This window comes from Crocodylus porosus, unplaced genomic scaffold, assembly GCF_001723895.1.
Source record: "Crocodylus porosus isolate Cpor-Errol unplaced genomic scaffold, CroPor_comp1, whole genome shotgun sequence".
NCBI lineage: Eukaryota > Metazoa > Chordata > Crocodylia > Crocodylidae > Crocodylus > Crocodylus porosus.
The window spans coordinates 49,353,182-49,361,749 of NW_017728907.1; positions in this window are offsets into that span (position 1 = coordinate 49,353,182).

The window sequence follows — 8,568 nt, forward strand, 5'->3', positions numbered from 1 at the left end:
ATGGCCTAATTTAATAGCAGATGATTTACAGCTCATTCAAAATCTCCACGTTAACACTTCTGGGTGGACCCATGTGGACGTCACAATTAAATGCACAGGATGAAGGTTCCCTCTAGCATCTTAGGATTTAAGTTCAATCATTACTTTGCAGCAGTGAAAGCTTTAGTTCCTTACTGAACTCTTATATATTCAGAGAAATCGTGTGTGGGTTTTTTCCTCTTGAATCCTCCACTTTTTTCCCCTCTCTTTCATGACACAAGACCATTTTACAAACAGGCTGTGCCCATTTCGTGCATTTTCTTCTTTGTCCATCTCTTTCTCAGCACATGGTTCTGAAGTCAAGGCTCTTCCCTGAGCTTTTAAATAAGAGCTTAGCAATGCTCATACCACAAGGTAATTGGATGATCTATCCCGCTATCTTTTCCGAGACCTTGCCTAATAGTATGTTTTCCAACGTAAGTGTACTTCACCTGGGTTCGAAACAACATTACATGCACGTTGTACAACCACCTCTGTATTATGAGAATGTGTCCTAATCTCTATTCTGGGTTCACCCTATTGATATATCTATAAATAGAAGGCTTTGGTAGTAGGGGAAAGGACAGGAGGACATTTCATACATTAATTTTATCATTCGGTACCTTTTATTCAAAGTCACCCTCCTGACCAGGGCAGAATCTAGACGTAAAATTCTGGCCCGACTGAAGTCGTTGGCAAAACAATTTGTCTCGCATGTTGTCCACTAGACTGCACTGCCTTGTAACACTTTTAGGCCACAATTTCCAAAAAGGTGGTTGATGATTTAGCATGCATCAATTTTTGGGGACCTGATTTTCGGAGAGAAAGTGCCCAACACTTGGTGGAAACTGGAAAGACTGAGCTCAGTGCACAAACAGTATTCAAACAGTATCTAAACAGCAGTGACAAACGTACACGTTTTGGGCTCCAAGCTTCCATAACAGAACTTGTATTTCATTTCCCTTTAGGTCCAGCTAGGAAGGCGATTTTTAAGCTAGCTGTTGAGGTTTTCTATGTTTGCTTATTTTTAGGGAGTTTGCCATTAAAGGAGGGGCAAAGTTTTGCCTAGACGGCGCACTGAAACATAGCTGGCTTCCTCTCAAACTGGCAGTAATGCAACTGCTAACGCCTTTATGGTGAATGAGTGAATTTGCTCCTCTGAGAGTCCTGCTGAGTCCTGATAGCCCTGGGGGTGGATGCATCCATACTGGGATAACATTCCCTGATACAAGTATAAGTTATTTCATTCCTGGCCTGGGATAAGCTATATAGGAATAAATACTTTTAGACTAGTGCAATTGTCTCCACTGTAACAGGAATTGCTGCTTTATCTGTTCTTTTACTATACAGGCATAGTTAAAGAGCAAACTTATTTTACCCTAAATACATGCTTTGTCTGACCTCTTGCATAACACAGCAATGGCATTTAATCGAGACTATTTTACATCGAACCCATACCTCCTGTTTGAGACATAGTTTTGCTTTTAGAAAATGACCCAATCCCAAAAAAAATCATAAAATGAAGAATTCCTCATGTCCCCCATGTCGGATTAACAGTTAATCACTCTCATTATTGCATGATTTCTATTTTGCATGAATTCATCTAGTTTCAACTTCTAGCTGACAATTGTATTATGCTTTGGCCTGCTAAAATCCTCTTCTTTCAAAAACCTTCTCCCCACTTAGGCAATTGGAGTCCAGCGTCAAATAATCTCTTATACTTCTCTTGGAGATTTATCAGTAGTCCTCTCTGTTGACTTTAATGTGACTATCCTAATTTCTGACAGCTTGAAGGTTTGGCCTATAAGGTAAACAGTAGTTTGCAAAGCACCCTGCATCTTTTGCACCATTTGTCCAGTTCTTGAGAGAACTTTGCATTCCAGACCTGACTATTGATTTTTCACTGATTACCAGCAAAATTCTTTGTTATTAATATGTTTTACTTCATTTTTTTGTCATATCATGAATTCATCCTATTTCTAGAGCATGCTTATTTGATTGTGATGTCTGCAAGCCTAATGGAATAATGATGATGCTGGTGTGTGTGTTTTCCTGTCCTGAAAATACTTAATTTCATTGATCTTCATTTCCTCAATCTGAAACCACCATCACATTCTTTAATAACTGTGGTTTTGGCGATCTAGGGAGCTTTCATTTGCTGTTAGGCAGGGCATTTTTTGCTCTTTCATCTCCACAGACTAGCTGCCAGCGTCAATAATTTCCATTCATTTCATTTGGAAAGAACTGGTTGCAAAAGACGTCTCCTTCTCTCATTCCTCACGAAGGAAAGGGTTCACCATCAACGAGCTTAAAAAGCGAGGAGAATCTCCTAACAAACAGGTGACCATTGACGCCTAGACAGGAATCGGTATTGCTACAAATGCCCACTCCAAACCTCTGACCAGAAGAAGCTTTCCACTTTAATTATGTAGAGCTTTGGGTACAGATCCAGCAGTACAGATGGCTATCCAAACCTCTCTTCTGAACGCCTGTCTGGAAACCTTAAATGAACTAGCTTCCTTATAGGACTTCCAGTATTTGCTTAATTTCAGTCAGGCACCAAGAACTCCCTCCTGGTTTTGGAACATCTGCAGCGTGCCCTAGATGAAATCAGAAAGGACAAATGTTTCACAAGTTGAGCACACTCTGTGGCTTGGGTTTGAGCTAAGCCTTCAACTCCAAAGTAACCAGCCTCTACCTAAGCTTCCAACTCTAGAGCCTAGATCCTTAAAAATACACAGACACTTAATTTGCATTAAAATATAGGGGAGTGACTACCACTATTAAAGGTCTGACTAAAAGTCTTTTACCCATTTTTAGGTTACCTGCTGGAGAGCAGGGTAACACACAGAGCAAATGCATAACATCATGAGTGGCATGATTGAAATAAATTGGCCTACTTGCAGGAATAAAGGCTACTATATAAGAAAAGGACGTAGGATCCGTGAATCACTCACTCAATGAAATCGGAGATGAAGAATGAGTTGACATGAGACTACTTGTGCATTGCAGTTCTACCCTGCCTCCTACCTGCTACATGGCTTAGTTGCCCTTGCTTTTCTTTTATTACAAAATCCATTTGCTTGCAGCTGGGATTTAAGCTTCTTTTGAAGTTTAAAAGCTGAAGGGGGACAGTTATGTCACAGTTGAAACAGCTGGTCAAGAGCTACAAATTTAAAGGAAGAAAGGAAAGCATTTTAGGTGCAGTGGGTTTATCACAAAGTGAAATGTCCCCTAAGTAGGAAAGTATAGCTCTTGTGTGCAGACAGGATGATGTGCATCAAAGGGTGAACACCAGAAATTAGGCAGCACTAAAGTCCAGCACTGAGCTAACAATGGACACGTCTACATGTCGCCCTATGGCAACTACGTCGCCATACAGTGTGCTATGGCAACGTAGGGATCATATGGGTCTACACGTTTTCGGCAGCTACATCACCACAGTGGTGCACTCTCCTCGTATAGCATGCCACTACGGCGGCAGAGGCAAAATCTCACCATGTGCACCATGCATGGTGCGGTATGGGTGGTTACTGCATCGTGTTTTAGTACTTCCATAAGGAAGTACTAAAGGATGGCGCAATAGCAACATCGCCATATGATGTCATGTAATGTGATTATGCTCTTGGGTGGTTGATATTCAGAGCAGTTAATGGACCCATTTTTTACTATTACTGGAAGAGCTGGGCAGGAAATCAATCATATATCAAGCTTTCTTCACGAGCCAAATTTCACTCCATTTCCCCACAAACCCACATGGTTATACCCCTGCTCACAGCTCAATTAGACTTAGCAGCAATCCGAGCGATAGCCACCGATCTGCTCCCAATGTCCTACTATGGTAGGAAGTTCCTTGTCCAGTTCTGTGCTTTCAGCTCTGCTTCTGCTGCATGGGGCATGGTAGAAGAAACTCTACTTTACCAACGTCATTGGTCTATGCAACTTTGCTCCACTGCTGGTGATGGTTGAGGCTACTTTACTGTAGATCAAGCTCCACTTCTGCTTTTACTCATCTGGCTCAGTTCCACACGTGCATTTTTATACGGCAAAGAAAGCACAGAGACCCCAGAAAGATAATCTCCCTCCACAGGGCCCTCAAAAAATAACAAATGACAAATAAAGTCTTTCTCTTCTGAGCACAAGCTTTGTTATGCAGCCAAAGTCCATTACTTGTAGGCTTAGGGTGAACTCTTTAATGAGGGCTTGCCCTGTATTATTCTTAGATCGTTTCATGAGTAGAGTCATGATAATAATCTACAATTGCAATTACACATCAAAACATAAACTTCCAACCAAAACAACAGAACTTGGCCAGTGAAATAATGAATACACAACATTGCAATGATGTAAATGAAGCTGGCTACAGTTAGTCCTTCTCTTTTCTTCCAATAGAGGTAGCAAAGTGTCCCAGCCCTGTAGAAATGCTAGACATTGGTCTCATGCAAGAGCAAGCAGTGAATTTATTAAACCAAGCACCATTCTGTGACTGGGGGCATTATGATGCTTATTCTACAAGATGTGAAAAGCAGTCTGATGCATTCCAGTCAGTCTTCCTGGGGTCATTTTTGCTAACATTTTGCAACAGTCCAGAATCCCTCATTGAATATGAAGTTTCCATGATTAACAAATGGCTTCTAATGCTGTGATTATGGTTTAACCAATGATTAGAGCATGCACAGCATGGCATTTCTGCAACAGCATCATCAACTTATGCCATTGCAATGACATATAGCTCCACATAGCACTTGAGCTCAAAACGGCATTAGTGAACAGAGGGTAATGCATTGCAAACTTCAAAAATCCAAAGAACTGCAGCATACTAACCTGCTGATTTGTGATTTTCTTGTGGCAGTAGAGCATTGTAAAGTAATAGTAGTAGTAATAATAGTTATGGTAGTTTTGTGTATCAAGATAGTGTCTAGGGAACCTAATTGTAAAGCAGGACCCCATTATATTGGATACTTTACAGACCCAGAACAATCGGCAGTCCCTGCCCCTGTCCTACAGACATGAATACCACAAATGGACAGGAGAAGCAGAATACCATCAGGAGACAGAGGCAGTCCACATGGTAAATACTGGTTTCCACTAAAGCCAAGTGAAATATGATTTTTTGCAGTTCGTTGTCCTAAACATGACACTGGCAATTGAATTTCTTTTTTTTCAGTTTTGGAAAGAAAAAAAACAAAATTATAGCAGATCATACAATAGAAAAATTGCTTCAGGTAGAACATTTTTTTGTTTGAACATTTTCCAAAGTTTTGTTTTTTTGTTTAATAAAATGAAAAGGAATTTTGAAACCCGTGACTTGAAAACAATTTTCTAACCATGTTAAAATTGGACATTTCCAAGTCATTGGAATATTTTGCTATTTTTAATAAGCATTTCAGCAAAATTATCATGTGTTTGTGGAATGCATGATTTTTTTTCTGAATATATACTATTTTTACTGGTTTTATGTAAAGATTTTTTGCTGAGAGTAGTTTCAGTCCACCAGCTGTCTATCTACTGTTGAGTTGCAAAGGTTTTACAGAATAAGCAATTCTAAGGAAAAACTGGAAAGAGGACAAGGAATTGGCCTTCTCTATGTTGGAGAGACCTTTTAATTGTGAGAGGAATTTTGGAACAATGCATAAAAGTGCCTTTTTTTCTCAATTTAACAAGCAGGTGATAAGAACGGGGATCATGGGCAGAATAGAGGGAGTTGATGTCCTGGTAGGTCATGAGTGTCTGGGTATGAAAGACCTTAGAAATGAGGCGATAGTTTACATCTCACACGCTGAAGAAAGAAGAAGACAGTAGAGAGGGGTGGGAGGCAGCAGTATTTATGTTCTACTTTTCAACATGCTTTGCAAAAAATAAGACCCAGAGTGGCCACACAATTTGTGTAAGATTATACAGAACTTCAGTGACACCACAGAGAGAACCAGCATCTCCTCATCCCTAGGCCCTGACCCAGAAGAGTAAACTATTATTATGGAGAAAGACTTATCTGGATCTGAACTCTGAAATTGCCTCTGAAAGGAATGAATTAAATCAAAACCCTGGATACGAACAGAGCTGTGAAGAGTTGGGGAGGTTCGTCTACAGTTGTTCGGACTGTTGCTAATTATTTTTCATTTTTGCTGATGTCATAGAATCCTAGAAAACGAGGGTGGGTCACATCTAGTATACCCCCCTGCTCAAAGCAGGACAATCCTCAACTAGATCATCCCAGACAAGGCTTTGTCTAGCTGGCTCCAGGGATTTTATGTGGTCATGCATGCAGCTCCCGTGGAAACTGTCTAAGCTACTAACAAAAAAAATAGCTCCCAGGTGCTTGCAGTCCAGCCTTGTCTACAACATGGCTGTGATGTGCCCCAGACCAAACTGGTTCCACCTGTTCCCTGCCCACCTTTACCATGTCCATAGGCCCACTCCAAGCAAGGAAATCTGCTGGCGAGCCTGCTCCGGAATTGTCCTCAGGGGCCAGTCTTGAGCTCCCCTGAGAGTGAGGCCTTGAGAGTGGCCTCAAAATCATGTCCACAGTTGTCCTCACCGTGAACTTCCAGGATCAGAGCATGCCTGCAGATGCAAGGGGGTATATGTTTGGGTCCAACCTGGATGGGAGATTTACACATTAGGATAAAATTTATGTGAGCTTTGGAATGCCTTCTCCGTGACATGCTAAAGCCATGGTTCAAACAAACCCTCAGTGTCTCAGTAATAATTACAGCAAAGCCAAAAGGCTCAAGAAAGCCAACAAAGAAACAGGCAGGAGATTCCCTTGTATACATGCATTAATACCAGTAGTCAGGTATCCAGGTTGTAGTTGTATTGGTCTAGAGAAAAAGGCAATCAGGACTTGTAGTAGAGATGATATCTTTGATTAGACCAACAAGATTTTGGCAAAAAAAAAAAAAAAATCTTTAATTGCAAGCTTTCAGGTACAAACACCCTTCATCAGGCACTGGAGGAAAAGTTGTAAAAGTTCCTGGGTAGAAATGACATTTCATCTTTTATTTTATATTAGACCAAATCTTGTTAATACCAGTAGGGATGGCATGGCCCCAAAGACTATGTGCCACCAAGGTGATGACTGGACATAGGAGCTCTGGGGCTTTTTTGTTCCCTTCTGCCCCCCCAGACTCCCCATGGAACAGGTAGTGACCCACTTTTCCCCCACTCAGTGACGTGGGGATAGCTTAGCAGAGTTGTGAAAATTAATTCAATTAATTCAGTACACTTGGAGATGAAGGGTTTATTGTGAAAGCTGCAGCAAGTTACAGCATTTCCCAGAGAACATTGACTATGAGCATGTCCTTCATGACAAACCTGCAAAGTATGCTGAAAATCAGTCCATGGAGCCACTGGGAGAATCAGACTTCCTTCAGAGTTGGGGCCCTGGGAGATACTAGGACAATGAGGTAACTTTCCAATTTATAGAGATTGAGGCAGAACCTGCTATAGAAGCACTGGGATGGTTTTCATTGGCTTTGGTCCCCTGATAATGACAACAGCTTGATTTTTGTTAGATCTTCCTAAGTCCCTCCTAAATCCATCTGGGCTCGGAGAGATTGAAAAAGACAGATGGGGTGGCAAGCGAATAACCCCACACCCCCCCAAAGAGCTTTTCCATCCGCCTTTTACTTCTTGGCTATTTTATAATTCACTTCTGTGACTAATCTCAGGGCAGGAGGGAAAATTATTTTGGGAGCACAGGACAAACATAAAACAGCACATTTATGAGTGTTTTTTTCCTCCCCCCTGAAAATGGCTTGAGTTTTATTATACCTCTTGACGGCATGCTGAGAGAGGTGCTTTCTTTCCATACAGAGCGTGTTGCTGGCTGCTGGCTGAAGGCATTCCAAACCTCATATAAATTTTATCCTAATGTGTAAATCTCCCATTAACACAAATTATTTTTCTATTTTTTCAAAAGCTGTTGTTTTTGGAAAGTCACAGCCTAGGAAGTTTGAGACTTTAAAGAGGGCACTTTACTGCCGTAGGTAGGTAAACGTTTTGGAGGGGCACAGATCAGGTCTCAAAATTCTCTCTCGTGCACAAATGTCATGAACTTGCTCTACTCACATTATTATTATTTATTATTGCCCAAGCACCACCGGCAAGCTTTGCCCCTGGAAAGTATGTTTTCACTGCATACACAGTCACCATAGTGACTCCAGTATAGTGTAGATGTAGCAGGGCACTAAGGTGCCAGCTACTGATGAACAGTAATATGGGCTCAGCTGCCCGTCACCAGGGCAGTACAGGTGTGGGTTGCCGAGACAACCAGTTTGGTCAGCCAGCTGGAAGAGGGCAGGGCCTGGCCTATATAAACAGCCAGGCTGGGGCTGGAAGGTCAGTTCCCCTCTGGCAGCGGGGAAGGTGGAGCTCTGCTGGAGCGAGCAGAGCAGAGAAGCCTGATGGCCTGAGTGGTTTCTGCATGAGGATACTGGGTGGAGGAAACCCTAGTAGGGATATGCATGAAGGTTAGCCAGTCGGCTTGGAATTTATGTTGGAACACAGGAGCGGGAGTTTTCTGTGCTGTTGTGTGTTACACCGGAGGAC